General features: G+C 37.2%; 1 long non-coding RNA gene across 2 annotated transcripts; it reads right to left on the reverse strand.

Annotated features, from left to right (window-relative positions):
* Positions 1-847: 847 nt before the first annotated feature.
* On the reverse strand, positions 848-17,274 carry LOC135283103 (uncharacterized). 2 transcript variants are annotated; one of them, XR_010349012.1, is made up of 6 exons: positions 10,768-17,274; positions 6,694-8,331; positions 5,618-5,792; positions 5,325-5,498; positions 1,141-3,213; positions 848-1,090 (listed from the first exon to the last, which is right to left on the reverse strand). It is a non-coding gene; the product is annotated as an uncharacterized LOC135283103 (long non-coding RNA). The 2 variants fall into 2 exon arrangements; XR_010349000.1 differs by lacking the exon at positions 10,768-17,274 and having other exon boundaries at positions 6,694-10,004.
* Between the last annotated feature and the right edge of the window lie 3,904 nt (positions 17,275-21,178).

Consider the following 21,178-nt stretch of genomic DNA (forward strand, 5'->3'; position numbering starts at 1 on the left):
TATTCAAGTCAGCAGAGACAGTGTTACTCTTTAAAAAACCTGCTGATTTAATATTTAGTAGGTGATGGATTCCACCTCAACAATCAGTCTCAGGAATAAAAATAGTCTGAATCCCATTCAGTGCCATCCACAAATCCATAGATAGAAACCCAAAGTATTGTACAGCACAACATTGCCTGCTCAGTAAGCTTGAGACAAGCTGCTGTGATTCCCTATATATACACATATATTCTGAGCTGATGCCTGTCAAACCAGCCCCTGGTTAAGTGGCAAGCATAATATAGCTTCCTTTCCCTAGAGGTAACTGTCCTCATTACTGAAGCGAATGAACCCCTAGGTGTATAATAGAATCTTCTTTAAAATATTCATCATATGACAGCTGATATTTCAGCCATATTTGGCTGGAATGATACATTTTGGGGAACTTAGGACTCCATAGTCAATTAACCTAGTATTTTGCTCACCATCTAATTTATTTTTTTTATCGTAAATCATTAAACATTTATGTTAGTATGTAACTTGTTATTCTCCTATTCAGGACTGAGTCAAACAGGCAGACCAGGCTTTCTCCTACTGCAGCAAAATCCATTAAAACATCTGGGCTAGCAAAGAGGAAACTTTACACTTTCCCTCAGCCAGAAAACATCAACTTCTCCAAGGTGAGTCACATCATCCAGCACGAATCTGTTTCCTTCACACTTCTCAGAATCAACACTTCAAACTGTGAAAACCTCCCTCTGCCAGCAGGTCTCAGGAAGATCACGGGCAGCCAGGGGGAAATAACAGGGGCCAGAATTCTCCACCAGAAATCAGAAAAAAAAATCTATGTATGGAGAGAAAGAAACAAATAGAGCAGCAGGTTATTCACCCCAAACATATCCTTGTTCAAACACCAAACAATGCTTTTCTTTTTGACTCTCCATTCTTCTTTTTCAAATACTGTATTTTTCCCTGCCTACCCTTCCCATTATTTTTCCCTACCCATTCTTAATTACAGCCACAAACTTCAGGTCCTATTGCACCTGCCTTCCACTGCACTATCTCACAGCACAAGCTGTGAGATGTGCTGCCTCTTCAGCCTTCCACAAACCTTCCCTGCCCTGTTCCACACAAACCTTCCCTGTCCTGTTCCACACAAACCTTCCCTGCCCTGTTCCACACAAACCTTCCCTGTCCTGCTCCATGCGAGCCGCTAAGGCAGGCACACAAACGAGCCCCGCCGGGCCGGGGGAAGTGTCACGGGCATGCGAGGCTGCTCAGGATGTTTACACAGCACTTGCTCAAACTCTGCAAGCCTTCCTGACACCAGCTCAGCATTCCAGCACACCAGCATCATTTTTAAGTGATTTCTGATGTGATTTGTGCTGTCTCTCCGTTCCCACATGCTGCTCAGACACTGGTGGCAAAAAAAAAAAATTAATTCTTACTCTCATCAGGACTTGTTTGTCATCAGAATCCCTCTTTAGTTTTAGTAATTTGCTTAGTTTTAGCCTACTTATCTCATTATGCCGGTCTAATTAAAATCATTTGCTGACAAATATTGTCAGTAATGTAACAGTTGGCTAAATTAACACTGGCTTAGCCTTAGCTTTGTTATCAGCTTAACTACACAGCACTGATTGATGAGCATTTTAAAGCAGGAATTCCTTTCTTCAGGTCAAATGCAGAGAAGGCAAAGCTTCTGGAGATTTGACTGTGATACATCAACAAGTTTTACCAGAAGAAACTCAGATATAATTGTGCAGAAGCCAAACCAAACTCACATCTCCACAAATTCCCTGCAAACATGGTCATAAAAACAAAGAAGCATTTGGCCCAACCTGTTAAAAGAGTAGGAGCATAGCTTAACATCTAAAATTACTGTTATAAGCAGTATGTCTTGTAGTCTGATTCTTATTTACTTTTTTGGCATAAATTGAGTATTTCTAGACAACAATTATTCCTACAGACAAAACTTAATTGCAATATTCATCACCAAATATGTCTAAATGATAGGGATGCTGAAGTGTTTTACAGTGAAAACACATCCAATTTTAATGAAGTTCAAAAGAAGACATGTTTATTTATGGATTAAAGTACACAAAGATCTGCTGCTCACACTTTCTGAAATACTGACAGCTTTTTTTTTATTTTATTTTTAAGAGAGAAAGAGAGTGCAAGGGAAGGAAAGACTTCACATCTTGTAAATAGTTGTGGTGAGTGGATCAATGTTCCAGCAGACAGGCAGAGAGCTCCTGGGTCTTTTGACACTGGTTGAGATCAGATGATATACAACTGAAGTCTGAAGACAAAGTTGCCTCTAAGAGGTTGCATCTGGTGAAAGGGTGGAGATGTGCTGATAACCCATTACAGCTGCAGGGGGATGTCCCAACATGTCTGGAGAAAGACTGCATATTTCTCTGTTTGGGGCTGAGGTTTGCTACTGTTCAAATTAAGTGGCATCTTTTTAACACTCCTAAGGAAGAAAAAAAGGTGGAATCCAAACCAGAACAATATCCTGTAGAAAAGTGCTTTCTATTTAGTAGACTCTTATGAGGGAAAAAAACTATAACTACAAATCTAAAGTTAGCTCCTCTACTGAAGACCTCAAATGAAAACAACTTTAAAAGAAGATGCAAATGTTTCAGAGCAATATATAAATATAACAGAACCATTAAAAAAATGAAAAAAAATAAAAAAATCCAGGTTTTGGATAAAATTTTCAAAACACCCTTCCCCACTTCAGGAATTTGCAACCACCACCTATAGAATAAGAGCTACTGCTGTTGGTCTTCAGAATGATCCATCAGATAAGGGTGCACAGAAATATTACAGGGGGAATACCAACTTCCAGGAGATACAGATTCAGCCTGCTTGGAATCAGATATTTGAAAAGAAACTAGAAAACTGTGGCTCTGCATAGACTTGACAGTGCTCCACTGGAACAACCAGAACCCAGGTTTGCACAGGCTCCAGCAAGTTAACTTGCGCAAGAAATCCCAACTGTTTGAAAAAATATAATTCGGCTTGGGGAGAGGAGTAAGTGGGGAAAGAGAAATATAATAGACAGGTAATCCTTATTGCTCTGAAAACTGCTATCATTGGCCTGCTGACAAACCACACAAAGACAAGAAAATATACAATCTGCTGCCATTATTACAGTCCAATTCCCTATGGATTCAACCACAGGAAAAGAGTAAGTCCAGAGTTAGGCCTCAGCTTACAGTACATGGGCTGAAAAAGAGAAAAAAAGACAATTTCTTGCTAAGCCAGCTAACAACATGCTGCTGCTCCAACACTCTGCCTCAGGCCATGCAGCCTCAGCTGCACCATCTGGGCTGGAAAGACTCCAGGGAGGAAAGAGCAGCTGAGAGTGCAACAAGTTGAGGATCCAGTATAACCATGACTGTTCTGTTCTATGAGTTCACCTGAAACCTCACCTTCCCAGTTCCTGTTCCTTGTTGTCAGACACCTCCTGTGTTAAACTGTTATTTTTGATGTGTCCTTCTCTATCCAGATGGCTTAATTACTTGTTTCTCACTAAGTGCTGGCTTCATATGCCTTTCCAGTGTATAACCTTCTCCCTGGATTCACAAGGCACAGCATCCTGGTGAAATGCCACTCACAATGGAGGCATTAGGCACCAGGAATGAAACACAAGTTCAGCTTGTTTTTAAGAGCAGTAAAACCCCTTCCAAGATCTTGTGACATCAGTTATCAGAAACAAAGATAAAATGATTTTCCTATTTTCAGCAGCAACATTCCTGCTGATTTTAACACTGCAGGATGTGCCCCTGTGCACTGAAACAAATCACCTGTATATGAATGCAGTCAGGATGAAGTGACCTCCAGCAAAACAATTTCTTATCTTTTGATTCTGAGGAGTAATAGTAAAAAGATCTGTCTCTTCAATCTGTATCTCAGTCAAGTCACCCACAAAGAGATGTAATATTCTGGATCACACTCATTTGTTTCCCTTTCCTTGACACCTTACCATGCTTCCCACGTTGTTTACACATTTTTCATTCCTGACATACCAAAGTTACCAACTTTATATGACACCATAATGCAAAGACGTGCTTTCTGAAGGTTGACAGTGTTAGCCAAGGAATGAAATCCATTGGTCTCCTAGGGGACCAGCAGAAAACAAGAAAGCAGTATGAATCACCTGCAGAATTAATATGAAATTTGGATAACCAACCAGGGAGTAGATTGGGGATGTCTAAGTGCAAATCTACAAATTCAGGTGGAGAACATGCTACTGTGCTGGCAGTGCAACACACACTCCCTTTGCAATTCTCATTCACAAGAGCCAAAGAATCAGAGTGACTCGAGCTGCCCTGCCTCAACTTCCATGGCAGAGCTGTGGCTGTCCCCTTGTTACACACTGTACACCCTAACACCCCTTCTACCAACTTCAGAGGCAGAAATTCCCATGGGGATGTCCACTTCAGGTCAGAAAATGCTCCTGGCAGAGCAGAGACTGCTGTCCTAAAACTCCTCCCCAGCTGTACACAGTTCCATGTGACATGGATGGACCCTGAGGTCTAAGTGTACACCTGAAATATTTTGCTACTGTCTTCATGTCATCAACATCAAATCTTAAATTGCCTTGAGCAGGTTAGGAACTTTGCATGGCATCACATGAGTTGCTGAATGGAAAATGTACATTACCTGGAAACTGTCTTCATAACTCATTTTAAAACGAGACTTTGGAAAAATCTGACATTGTTTTCATCTTTACAGATGGATTAAAGAAGACACCTGAAAATAATTTAGAAAGCTACCTATGTTTTGTACATACATGCACATTTGTTTCTGCTTTTCAAAATCCAAATCCTGACTATTTCCACTGGTCTTACTGCTCTGCAGGGAAGCACTGCTTCTCTGCTGCTAGCTCATCACATCGCCATGATAAAGACAGGACTTGTTCTTACATGTTGAGAACTAGCACAGAGCAGAATTTAATGATCAGAATAGTACATATTACACAGGCAACTGCAAACATTTCAGTGCTCAGGATTTTGAGGGAAGTTATTTCTATATTACAGTTATGTGGAATGTTTTCTGAAATATTCACATGTATATTTGAGTCCATCCTTGGGATCTGGATATCCAGCAAATGGATTACAAAATCTAACTTGTAATGGTTTTATTATCAGGGCTTATCACTACCAAATCCATGTCCTCTGATATCTGTGATAGGATCCCATCATCAGTTCAGGGAATATGAAGTGATACCCAGCAACCTAAGAGAGGATACAGGTGTTCAAACGCTACAGGAGACAAAGTCAAATTCCTAGGCCAGAGAAGAATGTGAGGAGAAACAAAGAAGAAGAATTTACCAAAATGTCCTCTTGCAGCAGGTCCATGTGGTGGGCACATCTCTCCCCTTCATTCACAGACAGTTTGCAGACTGAATCCACTGTGATCTCCTTTCTGCTCCTGGAGAGGAATGTGCGGGTTCACATGACCTCTGTCAATGAACATCAAATATGCCGTGAGGTTCAGAAAGGTATCTGTAGGGAAAAAGGAAGAAAAAAAAAAAAGGAAAAAGCAGCATAAAAGTACTCTTTCAGGACAGAACAGGTCAGAAGAGCAGAGGATGCAGATCCAGGCACTGATTGGCAGTTCTTACCCAGTGGTGTCTATCCCCTGAGGGCCCTATGGCAGCTTCTGCTGAAGTGACCCATTTCTTGCAGCCCATATCCAGGGAGTGTGACCTGGTGCCACCACACCAGCACCAGCCGAAATTGTTTCAGATGTATCACAGCCAGGAGAGTGAACCAAGCAGGGACACTTAATTTTTATTCCTTAAAAGGAGAAGACATTAGGAAAAGGTACTTGTAATCACTCTGTCCTTAGTATAAATGGAGGGGTTTACAAGGCCTTTGCTCTCCATAATCGTATTTGAAGGGAGAAAGTTACTAATTTGGCACATTTTGCCAGCTGTGTGACCTATGTATACTCCACTGTATTTTCATAAGTGCAATGTGCACAATCTGCCCATCTGAACAAAGACAGTAAGACAGAGATGTCCTGTGAAATTAGAGGGTACTCCTCAGAAAAACCCACTAGGAGGTTCAGGGGCTGTAAAGAAGAGACCCCCTGCTCACAGCATGCTTGCTTTCCTCTCCTGGATCATAGCAGAAGACTGCACACTGTGTCCATGGCTTTCCATGCATGGAAAACACAGTGCCAAGGAATATTTTCAATAACAGTCTCACCAAGTGCAGTCCAGAGCTTAATGAAGGCAGCTTCCACATATCAAGTGAAGAGCTCTGGACACAATCCAGAAGAGGATGTTGGGAAGCAAATTACTGTGCTGACAATACATAGAGTTCCTATGTTCAAATTTTAACATATTTTATTGTATTTTGTGGCTATTTCCCTATGTAACAGCCAAGAAAGATGAAGGGACTCCGCATAGGAATGTATAATAGTTGCTTTACAAAGACTTTCTGAAACTCCCATTTTCCACCTTTCCATCCTTACAACTGATATTGTCAGTCCCAAATCCTTCCATTAAATTACCGGCCAAAATTATACTATTGCAATTAGTACAAGCAGTAGAACGAAGTTTAGATTCTGCACAAGTTTAGATGCAATCAAAAAAGTACATTTATTAGCATGTACCAGATGCTTTTTAGCTTATCTAGTCATCCTAAATACACATCATTGATCAACTACTTATATTTTTTTTTTAAATATTACCCGTGACACAGATGGCAGAATCCAGATTATGACAGGCACCAAAATTTGTGGTGGAGCTTTCCAGGTTCTCACAGCTAGAGATCAATACGGCCAGCCAGACACAAAAATCTGCACAGGACACAACACAGCATCAGGCCCAGTTGGATGGGGCTTTGAACAACCTGATGTGGTGGGATATGTCCCTGCCCATGGCAGGGAGGGTGGAACTAGATATTCTTTAAGGCCCCTTCCCACCCAAATACTTCTACTGATAGAAATCAGTAACACTTCTTTTTCTTAGATGACCTTTTAAATCTGTCTTTTCCTTTAGGATCTACTACTTTTAAGGACCAATTTTATTCTACTTTAGGGAAAAACTGTTCTTTTCCCTAATGGGAATAATCTGCAGCAACCACTAGTCACCTCTTAAGGAGATGCCCATTCAAAGGCATGTTCCATGTTCATTCATCAAATGAAAAAATATGTTCTCTAGTAAGCTCTGGTATATTGCAAATGCACTGAATGCTTGACATTTTTATAATTAAGCTAATGTTGTGACATTTGATGTGCTTGTTTTTTTAAAAAAATCATGCAATTAAGTTCTCTGAAAGAAAACCAGAAAGAAACAGATCAATCACTGAGAAGGCAGAAAGAATGAAAACTGCTTCTACCAGCTTTAGAAACAAATGCCTGCTAGTCAATGGCAAACATTTGAACTAGATATTTCAGACTTGTCAGTTTTACTCTGAAAGTAAAGAACACTGGTAGGGTGACTTTCAATTTTTAGCACAAGCAGCGGCTTCACTTTCACCTCTTCCCTCTACCTGTGAAGTATAATAGTATTTGTCATGAAATGACTCTTTCATTCACTGAAAGAATTATAACCCTTAGAAAATTATTGCTTCCTTGTAGACAATTTCAAAATATGCGTAACCCAATTAGGTCACGGAACCTTGCTTTTAGCTTCATCCCCTTTTAAACCAGTGCTTCACTTACATCCCAAATTAAAGTAGGAGAGAAATAAGATATATTATTTCCAATATAAATAATTTAATAATTCCTCTTCCACACCTACAAACCTGCAGATTAACAGGAAGAACCACAGAACTAAAAGATGCTTTCTGGAACAGCACCATGTTTGATGGCAGGAAAGCTACAGGGATCCCAGCTGTGGAACCAAGCAGAAACACAGAAAAGCAGCAGATGCTGGAGGAGAACCACAGGGGGATCTAACTGCTTATTTTTTTTACAAAGCTACAGAAGACAGAAGAAATGGCTACAGGTTAATTACAGCAACCTGAAGTAATTTCATAGCAACTTTGGAAGCAAATTAAAAGCACATTCATTACTTCAGGTACTCTGTACATTTAATCTCTTGTTAAAGGCAACTACTGGTCAGATTGAGTTTAAAAATAGATCTAACTTGATGGAGATTTACTATTGACAAAATCAAGAATCAGCTTAATTCCAAGAAATTAAATTCCTTACATGATACATAATCAAGTCAACAATAGCAAGCTTAGGAAACTGCAAAAAGAGGTTCAATCAAACAAAATTGAACTCATGGTCAATTATTGGCAAATCCTGAGTTAAACTCTGAAAAGGAAATTATAGAGGGGACTAAGCTAGAAAACTGTAGGAGCAGTTTCAGCTCTTTCCCTTGAGACCGTGCAAGATAACAATTTTAAGTTAAGGAATTTGTCTGAAACTGAAGGGAAGAAATAAAAAGTATATTCAAAATCAAAAGGAATGAACCAGCAAAACACAAGGCCTAAAAAAATAATCTCTTCAGCACACCCAGAGACTCCTACACCTTTTCTGTTCCTAATAAAATGTGTACACCTGAACTTTATCAATGTTCTCAGTATTTGGCTTTTTTCACATACATTCACTCTGGGATTAATAATGTAGAGCCACTCGACCTACAGAAAGACCTCCTGATATAATTGGCATGGCAACAGATGCAGCACTTCTCAAACAGAAGAGACAATTTATGGGTCTCCCTTTTGCCACCCCTTCAGCATGACATGAACCTTTCCTGAGTTATTTTCCTACAGAATAAAAGTAAATCCAAAGCTTCCCAGATCAAACATCCTTTTCTTGGGGTGTTTTTAGAGACACCTCAAAATCCAAAGTATTTCTTTCCTTGGTCATAGTCTCTAACAGACACTTCCTGCTTTTGCTGGCTGCAACATCTTGGAGAAAGTTGACCACTGGCCAGTGGTGGTCAGAAGAGGAACAAATCTGGAGGGACAGTGCTTCTTCCTGCTGAAGCAGGTGCTTTAGGTGGATCTATGCCAACATGTGAGCCCAACTACAAACACACTGCCCACCTGTAGGCATGAACTTAGCAGAAGTACACCCCAAAATCTTAAGCTTTCAAGGATGGCAATTAGCTTTTCAGTGCAGACCAGGATCTCAGCTATATGACCTGTAAAGACCAAGACTGAACCAGACCAAACATACTACAGCCTATTTTATCCAGCTGGGACCATACTGAGAATATTTTGCGTAGATTTCATCTGATTTTAATCCCCTAGAGTGTAGATGTTTATATCTGAGCTAGTTAATTTAGGTTGTTTTGGGATTCTTTTTTTAAGTTAAAGAAGAAAAGCAAGCATTTAAAGATGATTCATCTGACCTACTTTTGCTGATCTACACTACAATGAGATCGATCACACCTTAAATTTTGTTAAGCCAAATGGTCAGCCTCTGTCTGACTTAATAAATAAAGCATAATTATTAGCTTAGAAATTTTGAACACCATCTAATCTTCTGCTGACAATGGAGACAAGACACTGCAGGCTGCTAGACTCAGTATACCTAAATTATTCTTCTCCTAGCACCCCACATATGCCCTACAATAAAGCCACTTTGTTGTCCACCAGTAAAGAGAACCTTCAGCTTTTTCCATCTTAGTTTCCTTTTCTGATTTTTGCAATGCAGAAAAGTAAAATGATATTTTGGTGAAGTATTTTCTTCAACTTTTGTGAATCCAAATCAGAAATGGAAGTGTGCCTGAGGCACACTCGAATATCTGGATGTTATAGGATCTGTGTTTCTACTAGATACAGAAAAATGCCATATCTGAACTTTGGTTTGAATTCATTTTCCTAGCCAAGCTCTACTAGTAGAAATAAACCTGATTTAACATAGTAGAATATCAGACTTTAAATGCTCCATAAACTGATGTGTTTTTTATAAACCCAAACCAGACTAACTAGGGTTTTTTTAAAAACATGCTCATTATAATTAAATATAATTACAATATCCACATCTTTATATTATGGTTCAATAAGAATTAAAATAGATTCTGTTAAATGAAATTATTTTAAAATATAAATTGAACTAAATAAGGAAAGCATATAAAAATAAAAATAAAAATAAAAATAAAAATAAAAATAAAAATAAAAATAAAAATAAAAATAAAAATAAAAATAAAAATAAAAATAAAAATAAAAATAAAAATAAAAATAAAAATAACCAAGCTCACAGATGTATATCTTTTCTTTATCAAATGGTATTGTGAAAATTAATTAATGAAGTAACCATAACTGTAACAGTAACATCAAAGAAGTAAAATTTAAAATAAGATTAATACTTTCCAAACTCTCCAAGATTTTCTCGCTTTTGCATTGTCAGTTCCCTTTTTTCAAAGTGCTGAATTTACAGCCATGAAAAATAACGACTGCTGGGGTTACCCAGCATCTCTGAATATCAGATTCAGAGCACCACACCTTCTTCCAAATTTAGAAACTCCTTTTGACTGTATTTGCCAAAGTTTCCTGTTGTACTGTGGAACTCCTTAAACCACTCACAAGTCATTCCTGAGACCAAAGAGATCAAACCTCAATTCCACCAAAAACTCAGGGAGTCCTGACAATAATTGTAATAAATAAAGATTACCCTCTGTAGAAAGAAGTGTGTGGAGGGGGGTGTATATGAAGTTATTTGTTGAATTTTCTATAAGGAATCTGCCTTACCTTTGAGTCATGCTATAAAAAATACTATATCATTGCTCAATTGCATGGAAATGGTTATTAGTGGTTCTGCAAATGTTTTGTTTGGGATTTGCATTTTCTCATCAAAGGATACTTCTCTGCCTTCATATGCTGTCAGCCTCTTTCAGATGAGAGAGCTCAGCACAGAGATGCCTCAAATATATCTGGAAGAGGAGAAAACATATTAAACCACCAAGAGATGTACAAATGAAACACAGAGACTCTGAGTTCAACCACAAGAGCTTGGAAATTAAGGGAGTTGTGGCAAAATATTTTGGGTTGACGAAATACCATGCCCCGAAATTTAAGCTACTTACTTTAAAAATAAATTTCAGAGACTAAGGCAGAATGAAAAGCAGCAGACAATTTTAGTTTCTGCTCCCAGTTTCTGGCTTCAAAATCTTTTCACTTTATTTTACAAGTGCAACTTCAGGGGCTCTGTATATTTTAAACAGCTGTCAAATACATGCAGTGTAGACCTTCAGCCATCAGGAAGTGATTAGCAATGTGGAAGAGATTATTATCTCTTATTATGGTGTGGAGCCACCATCCACTTCAGAGCTCCTAAGATATTCCTGGGTTTTGATAGGTCTCTCCCACCATACTGGTGTGGCCAAGGAGCTCCAAACTTATTTGCATTGTGATGATAATGTTGAACAGAATTTGCTGTATCCAAAACCAAAAGACAGTTTTTGGGTTGCATTGATTTTGTTAAGAAAGATGGAACATTTTGTTAAAATGTTCACATGCATTTACTGCTGGCTATCACCAAAATGCTCTGATAAGAAATATTTATAACACTTTTTAGCCCTGTTGGAACACAACAAAATGCTGCTTTTCCTTCATCAAACTAAAACTGTAAACCTGCAATAAGTCATCACATACACACATTTAATCAAACTAGTTCAAATATTGTGTAGCATGTGCGATCATAACAACAGCTTGAAATTAATGAACCTTAACTGCCTTTAATTCTAAATGGATTCCCTGCATGTGTGAAATAGACCACAGCTGAAGAAGTAGGTGTCCATACAGGATAGAAAGAGGACTGAGCCACAGACTTTGGCTTTAGGACACTCCTGATATGAAAAAGTTTGTTTAGAGCCCACTGCTTACTTAAGCATGCACTAGAGTAACATTTCAAAAAATGCTGTTTTGCATTTGTCAAGGCTTCAGTTTTGTGAATTATGATGGATAAAAACTTTGAAGAGTCTAACAATTAAACTAGATTATTGATTGGATTTTTCTGTAAAAGTATTTTCTTGACTACTGTCTTTAGAGGCTGACATCCTATACACAAAATATAATATAAGCAATCACTGTATTTCTTACAATCTTCTTTAAAGATGGAGGACAAGTTAACAGTACACTGAATCTTCTAGTACCAGATCTAAGAACACCAAAATTAATATAATTTGGAACTAAATGAGATTTAAATTTACAGTTTTAGGATTAGGTGTGTAGTGAACTCATTCTATTACATAAATCTGAAGTAATGACAGAAAGACTAAAACTAGCAGCCCCACAGCCACACATTGCATATTCTTCTACTTAACATTTCCATTTCCACTCAAGTTTTGGAAACTGTTTTATTTCACATGATCAATAAGTGGCTGCTCAAACAACATACTCTACTGATATAGCCTTCATTTGATCAATCCTTCAATTGATGCACTGCCCACTAAAGTCTGGAAAGCAAATACAGCACTCATTCAGAACTACAGAATGGTTGAGGTTGGGAGGAACCTCTTGAGGTCATCCAGTCTAACTCCACTGTTCAAACAGGGTCACCTACAAAGAGTTGTCCAGGCCCATGACCAAATCTGGAGTTATATTTCAATTTATTGAATTCAGGAATGATTCCAAGAGCACCAGACTAATGAGAGAATCGGGTCATAAGAGTTGCTTGTATAAATATTGTCATGCCTCTGCATAGCAACTTTTTCTTCAGTTTTTAACATTATTACATTTAAGTGGGAGGGCTCTTGCAGACTGCATATTCCTCACTCATTACTCTCAATTTGCAAAACATGTGTTTAATGAGGCTGTGATCAAAATTAATTTTACAAGTTTGCCTGGTTATTGGAAGCAAAGAGCTTTTGGACTACAGTGGAGTGAATGACTACAACACATCAATCTGCAAACAGGGCTCAAAAAATGGAAAGTCAACCAAATACTCAAAGAACCTTCAAACCCCAAAGAGAAGTTTTTATGATCTCTAGAGGAGACACTGTATCAAGGCAAATTGAATTAATCCCAAGTTTATTTAACAAGGCTGCACCGATATATTTACAGTTTACTTCACAGCTGTTAATCATTAAACACATTTTAGATAGTCATCAGATATTCATTTTACATGCAATAACATTTTTATTGAAGTTAACATAATAGTACATCTTAAGAACTCTTTTGAAAATATTCCCTTAGGAAAAAAAATTATCTGCAAAGTAAAGCCACGAATTGCCTTGTGGGTTAGCCAATTTTGTAAATAAGTCAACACATATCATTATGACACTATTCTAATGCCATACATATCCTGTGCTTTTATATGCATAGTAAATGCTTTGCCTGAGTTTATTTTATGAATATCACTGATTTACTCAACTTGGGCAGAACAAAAGAGGAGATACAGAGATTGTAAGCTACTGTTTTACAGGTATCTTGTTCTTTCCTGTTTTGAGAAAGAATTTTGTCAGACTAGACTTTTTTTTTCCATAAAATCCTCCTCTGACTTCAAGGAAACCCCTCCTAGAAAAGTTACTTTGGCCCTAATCCTGAAAGCTGATCTGTGTCAATGGCCATGCACAATATCCCACTGAACTCAGTGGAGCTCATATGAAGATGAAGGTTTTGTTAATTTAGTATGAAGAAAGAAGCACAAGTCACAGGTTTCCAAGGTAAGGCCTTGGAAAGGCCTTATGTGGTGATTAACTGGCTTGTGTTTAGCTGCAAGTTCCACCAGCCTGTTTTGATAGTGAAATGTAGCTGGAATTCAATGAAAATAATAAAAATGTTTCAAATTCTCAGTGTTACTTTTTGGTCCTGAAATTATATTCATTTCAGTGACTTTCTGACAATATTTTTTCATAATATATTTCAAAATTACCTTATGGAAAGAGATTTTTTTGTAAGCCTCTTTTCTCTAAATCTCCCAATCCTGTTACACAAAAAGAAATTTTCCCACTTAGTACTTTGCCTAAAAATTTGATCAGGACTCTAGAGTGGCCTCATTGACCAGAACTGCAGTGAAGATGAATTGCATGTACCTGTCCTGAGACAATTCTTCACAAAATTCTACCCAAGTGAATCTCCTTTAGCAGAAATTTAATAAACCTAAAGCCAGCAAAAAAAAAAAAAAACCTTCAAGTTTTTTCAAAGAGTTTAACAAGCTGCTTGTAATTTTTTCTGGCTTATTGGAGGAAAGGGAGTGAAGAGGAAAATTCCAATAAAACTGTGTGTAAGCCAAAGGTTTGTTTATGTTTGTATGGATTAGCATTCACACGTTTCCTGTTACTAGACTTCCTATTAGTGATGTTTAACCACATATCCTGGGTTAAGGAATAGCTCCTGAAATCAATTTCCTGATGAGGCTGAGAAAGGTCAAAGGTTAATTTCGTAGCCACAAGATTAAGCTACCAACAGCTACTGCATAGCCTTGTTTTAACATATAAAGTTACTGCAAATATTAGCTAAAGGAGGGAGCACACTCTGGAGAGTACACAAAACTGTAGGAGAAAAATAATTCCAGAGTCTTATTCACTCTAAGTGAAATTTACTCTCTCCACATGCACATGTAGAATCCACATCAGTGGAGAGGTCTCTCAAGCATGGTGAAGCCAACCTGACAACATCCAATGTGCTCCTCATTTTAAATGTGGCTGTGTGACCACTGCCAGAGCCCAACCACCAGCCAAGAAACTTCTGCTGTACATCACATCACAGACTTCATGCATACATTTGCTGCAGACCTTGAAGAAGAAACAATGTTTATGCTAATGTAAGAATCATATTCTTGAACAAAAAGCACAATGTTTTCTGCTTCCTTAGGAAAAAAACCCAACAGATGGATGATGAATTTGCAAACAACACTGCAGCAGATACTGCTGTTGTACCAAATCAGCAGAAATTAACGCATCAGTATTTTTTCTATTTAAATACTAAAGTGAACAATCCTCTGCCCAAACATTTCAGATGAAAGAAGAAATATCTTTAAAAGTTTGTGAAGTTTCTGTCTGGAGGGATTATTTTTTGCAGTAAAATTGATTCTTTTTTAATAGTGGCATGAGTAATGACAGCCTACTGACACATATCGATAGCAATGATAAAGCTGATTATCCAGATTCATTCTCACTGCAGAGCATTGTCCTTTCCTGCTGAGTTCTCATCTACAAATTGTTTCATTCTTATTCAGTTTTGGTAACTTGCTAGCATGGAAGATGACAGTCAAATGAATGAAATCCCATGTACTGACATAATTTTCTTTTAGATCTGTGAGACAGGTGATGGGAAAATTTGGTGTTGGATTTAATGACGCTAGTGTTGGTATTTAGTTATCTCATTACAACTACTGGAGTTTCAATAGAGGGCTCATAAGTAATTAAGCAACTTGGGTTGCAAGTCATAGCTTTAAAAATAAAGCTTGGTTTGACCCAAGGCCTACCATTGTTAGTACAACCACCACTCTTTTGGGCATTCCTTTCTGTCTAACATCGTCATTTATGTTTGTATCAGTGTGGCAGTGTTTTACACTTTTTTGCACAAGGAAGGCCTCTAGATCGGATGCAAGATAGAAGAGACAGTCATCAGTCTTTACTCAGGATTTCCCAACTGCATGTGAACAATAAAAAAATATACATTTTTTTGTAAAAACTAATGCATTTCAAAATATATATATGTAAATAGAGAATATATGTTTCTTACACTCAAATCTATTAAATTGCATTCACAAGAAACTGGCGCAATTTTCACATTTAGGCTGTTTGCAAGACATAATTTTTGTGAACCCCTCATAGTAATTTAGCTTTCAATGCTTATAAACAAAACAAATATAAGTGGATGCACATGAGCTGTTCTTCATTCATTTGTGGATTTAACATTTGGAATTCACTTTTCCAGCCATGTGACTGATTCTACTAGTCAGACAATAAAAGTTTTGTTCTCTAACTAGGTTTCTTAAACTTTGTAAACAGCATAGCACTTGAAAAATATGTTCCACCGTCCAATAGAAACAATGAAGATTATCTGAGAAATAACAACCTTGGACTGAAAGAAAAATCTCATTACATTTGTTATATTTAAAGAAATCTTATTTTCTTTCTTTTTTTTTATTTTCTTTTTTTCTTTTTTTTTTTCCTGAAGGATATTTCTGCCTTGCTACAGGTATCCTTTTCAGATTTTAAAATACTCTTTTTCTTTCCTAACATGCAGGGGAGAAGGATTTCTCTTGTCACATTCAAACCAACTCACCACTACAAAACCAACTTTCCCATCTGCCCAGGAGCTGCCACATTGCTGACCTCTGCCTCCTTATTCTCCACATGTCTCTTGCTTTACTTTGGGCTTTTTCTGATCAGCAGATTTGACTTTAGAAGCTGATTTTGGTTATCTGAAAATATGAAATTCTAGATCTGTTTACATTTTAAATTGTAAACTCTTTTGTAGAACATGCAATGACATTTCAGTAGCACAAGCTCCTTTGATGCAAATCCTCCTGTCCCAATAATTGAATATACTGCAGGTACAAATTACCTGTATTCTCCACTTGGAATACAGTAATATCTATGTCCAAGAAATCTCACTTTCTACAGTGCCCTTTTCCTTTTTTTTCCTAATTATTGGGATTGTCTGTTCTATGGCACCTGAAAAAAATAACTGCATTTTTCAGTCTTTTGTCTCCTTACTGCTTACAATACCTGCATGCACACACCTAGCAGGTACAGAATTACTGGGTAAATCACTTTGATAAAAACACAGGTTTTGGCAGCCAAACTCATTGATGTTCTGTGCCATGTGTCTAATGGGTGTAACTGTATTCTAATAGTTCTGAACCTGTAACTCAATAATTGGAGATAACTAATTTGATCACAAAATTTCTAGGGGTTTTTCTACATTTTTGATGAGGGACAGTTGAATAACTAACACAGGTTCAATCATATAGAAATATATCACACCTCACAACTCTATTTCTTTGAAATCCAAGAAAAAACAGCCACAGCTCATGAATGGTGGGACTTTCCACCACACAGGCAGTGAGGTAGATTATCTGTTTCTTTCCTGTGAGAAGAAATACTGCACACTTTCAGCATTGATGGAAAAACTGTCAGTGGCCCTGCTTTAAATGGTGGTAGAGCAACTAAAGTATATCATCAGATCCTGGGAGACTTGGTTGATATGTTCTCCTAAGATAAAAGGTGTTCATCCCCTATTTTCAAAGAAACTGCCCTAACCACTAAATTAAAGCTTGATCAAAGTGCCCTGGTATGGCTCTGCCCTGCATCACAGAGCAATACATGAGCATCCACTGAATTCATCTAGTGGATGTTCACGTCTGACATCGAGACCCAAGTCTGACTTTAGTTTCCTATTGGAGATGAAGGGAGAAATCAGGTTAGATATCACTATTCAAGATGTCCTAGAATATACAGCAACTATATTCCTCATTAATTGCTGTCTACTTCTGTCAAGATAATACCACAGTAACACTAGTGAAGTTACAGCACTTACAGTGGTACAGCTCATAGCAAAACTTGGCTCAATGTCCTCAAACATAAATGGATATTTTATCTGTTTAGTACATGCTGTCTCTTTTATTGAAACTGAAACAGTGAGACAAAAGTCATCCTGAAGAGACCAAAAGAAACTTAAATATGTAGGTTTTTTTCTAAGCATATGAATATTTTATGATTTATGGTTTCCATAGTGCTTATTTACTTTGTTTGTTCAACATTTTGAGTTGTCAGAATAGGCACTAGACAGAGCAACAACAGAAAAATGGAAAGTGAGTCAGTAACAGAGTTCTTACATTTTTCCTTGGGACACAGACATGAGCATGTACACACTATCAATACTTTGCAAATAACATACTAATTGTTCACTTGTCTCAAACCAGGACTTTGACGCTCCCAGAAAGTATTCAATACACCATTTTAAAATTATTCCAGTCACATTAAAATGTAGAAAAGCCTCAATAAAAAACAATCATAGAAGGAGAAGACAAACCAGGTATATTTTGGAAGAAAACAGTGTGTATTCAGTACAATAAGTTTATCAGATTAGCAAGCTTCTTACTAATATCTACAATGACATATTTCATCTAGTCACGCATTTGTGCAAACAGTTTCAGAAAAGGTTAAATATTATGAGGGATTTCTTTAAAATCTGCATTATTGGTATTTCTTTCATTTATAATTATTTATTCACTAGAATTAAAACCCTATTCGCACTTAGATTTTTGGTATTGGTTTTAAAAGTATCACAGCTTGGTTCTTCCTTTTAGGTAATGGCAGGGCACAAAATAGCAGTGACAGACTTTCTTGGGAAATGCACAATATTTTTGACTGTGTGTTTTCCAAACTCTGCGTTGTCTTTCAGTGAAAAGAAAACAGAAGTATTTAAATTACTTAGTTGCCTCTCTAGGTTCTACCTAAACTCTTCCTTAAGTCACACTCCTTCCTTTCAGTGAACCTCAACAAGGCAAACTGAAAGCTTCCTTTGTTATCCTGGTCCACAGCACCTGAATGGTGCCAAACAAAACTAATTCAGAGCTCTCAGCAAAAGGGTTTCTTTCTCTTACTTCTCCTCAATATCAAATAGATTTTTTAAAAAAGAGTCTTTTTCTTTTTTTCTCAGTATTAACTAGCAGCAGAGAAAACAAAAATACCATCTCCCTTACATACACTCATCTTCCTCCTTTTTTATTTCTTTTGAGCCTCTTTGATTTCTTATGCTTATTATTCACCTACATAAAGATGTTACCCTTGATGGTATGAAGTGGTTTTACATGGAATCCTTGTAATGCAGCAACTCATAACTATAATGTAGGCTAAAATATGTTATCCAAACTGCTGTGGTTTCAAAATTTACAAAAAATACATTTCCTAGAGCAATCTAATTTCTCCTTTTACTACAACAACAAAGTAAACCCATTAGAAAGACTATGAATTTCAGCAATTAATTACACACTTAATAATATTTTATAGTTTTCTAAATACTTTAAAGTCCTTTCCAAACATTATTATTCAGTTTCTGCTACCACTCCTCACACAGACTAGGAAAATTAATGGAATTACTCCAAAAGCAAATCACATTTAGGTTCTGGGAAAATTTAGGGTTTGATTCAGGTTTTTTTCTAAGCATTCAATGAACTCTGACTGTATGCATTTTGCAGAATGGGAAGTGGAAACCCAGACATTAGGCAACTTAATGGAACAAAAATGGTGGAAAGATTTCTCTCTTTAAAAATAAAGTTCTTACTCCTAAGTATCTCACTGGTGAAGTGTTCCAAAGGCACCAAAGGTGGTCAGCCCCAAAACCATTATCAAAACCCTCAAAATTGTATCCTACCTCACACTTTATGTATTTTTTTTCTTCTTGTTGTGGTACTGGACCATAAGAATATGAAGAATTAATAACTAACTATTGCTTAGAGTTTGATATTTATTTATTTAATATTTAGAGTTTAATATTTATTATTAATATTAACCTAACTAAAGCCTAATCACATCAAAAAGTTACAGAAATTAGAAGAGTATAATCATAATATCAGAAAAATTTAAATGTTTCAAGCATTCCACTGATATGACAAAGACTTTAGCAGCTACTCAAACCACATGGTTTGCAAAGGCATCCTTTCTCAAAAAAAATAATTAAAATTTACATTTAAAGTTTAAAAAAATGACAATGAAAAATACTGGCTTTGTTATATATGAGTTAGAATTATAAAATTATTAGGCAAATATTTGTCATTTAAAGATATTGAGTCCGAGAGTATGAGCTACTAAGTGAATGATTAATAAAGTCAGGTACAAATTAAAAAGCTCCATACGTATTTCTCAATTCTACACAGAAATCCTCAGTTTGGTGGTTGGAACCACATTAAATCAAATTTTTACAAGGTTTCAAAAAAAAGCTGCATATATTCATGGTTTCCAGAGGCTAGTCAAGAGTTTGAAATATTGGTCTTGACTATCCAGTCAAGACCAATTCTTTCCACAGGAAAGTAATTCTCAGAGGAAATTATTTGTCACGCTATTTCCAATCTAAAGATCTAAACACAGTCTTTCCTCTAGCCTTTGGCACAACCCATAATAATTGGACCATGGGAGAGAGTGACAAAAAAGTGGATCCACAAGATGCATGCCAAACATCACTACCAGCTCAATAATTTACTTTCTCACCTTTCCTCCCCATCAGGAATAATCAGTGGCTGAAGTATTAAATGACATGTAGCAGTCATTCACTGATGGAGGAGCAAGACAGAATGACATATTCTGCTGATCATTTATAGCTATTGGTTGTTATAGGATACCAACTTGCAATACACAGCCTTGTTTGAATTTCAGATGAGCAGATGGCCAGATGGATTAGCCTGTAAAATTAATATTCCAAACCCATACACAGCAGGACTTTGTATGGGAGCTAACTGCTTCAAAATCCATGAAGTCAGTTTAGTGGATTTTATTTTCCAGGCCTCGTTTATTATTTCCTCCACAATACTGAAACCTACAACAGCAAAAGGCAATTCTAGAACACTTTGGTATTTTGGTGCCATGGCTTCCTTGAATATTTCTTTACCCACTCCAGGGGCACCCATTTCCAGCACACACTTGGTGAAAAGACCAAAATTCATTTATCTAGCTTACATTAAAATATTTGCATAACCCTACAATGCAGTGAATAGTACATGGGATATAGACATATTTAGGTACCTACTTTTGGCAACAGACTTTCGCAGCACTGTTGAAATTACTCCCAAAACCACTTCTCTGTGCTTTTGAGGCCTCTCCCTGTGTAGGACTGTACAAATACTTGGCAGATGCCATCTGCAGTTCCCAGGATGACCAGAAGACAGACCTGCTGGAGCAGCAAGGAGTGACCCACTTGCTGGTGGTCATAGGGACAGAGGGTGCAGCTAGCAGCCACAGCCTTGGAGAGGGGACAAGTTCCAGCTGTTAAAAACTGAATTCTCCATGTCCCCCAGATCTTTCTGAAAAGCTTACCTCAATTGCAATTAGTCTGTCTTGGCCTCTGACCCACTGCAGATAAACATAACACAAGTCTTGAAGGAAACTTCTGTTATTTTAGAGCCACCAACTTGATTACTATTGATTACCTACTTGCCTCAATGGTAATTTCCCTTTGTCAGTAACATTTCTGCCTGACTGCTCCGTCTGGGAATTGGGTTTTCTGTTATATTCCTTTTTTTCCTCCAGACCAATTCCAAGAAATACATTTTAGTTATTGTTTTGGGTCAAGCAAGAAAGGTAATAGAAGGGAAGGTTCAGTTC

This window comes from Passer domesticus, chromosome 1 (genome assembly GCF_036417665.1).
Source record: "Passer domesticus isolate bPasDom1 chromosome 1, bPasDom1.hap1, whole genome shotgun sequence".
NCBI classification, from domain to species: domain Eukaryota; kingdom Metazoa; phylum Chordata; class Aves; order Passeriformes; family Passeridae; genus Passer; species Passer domesticus.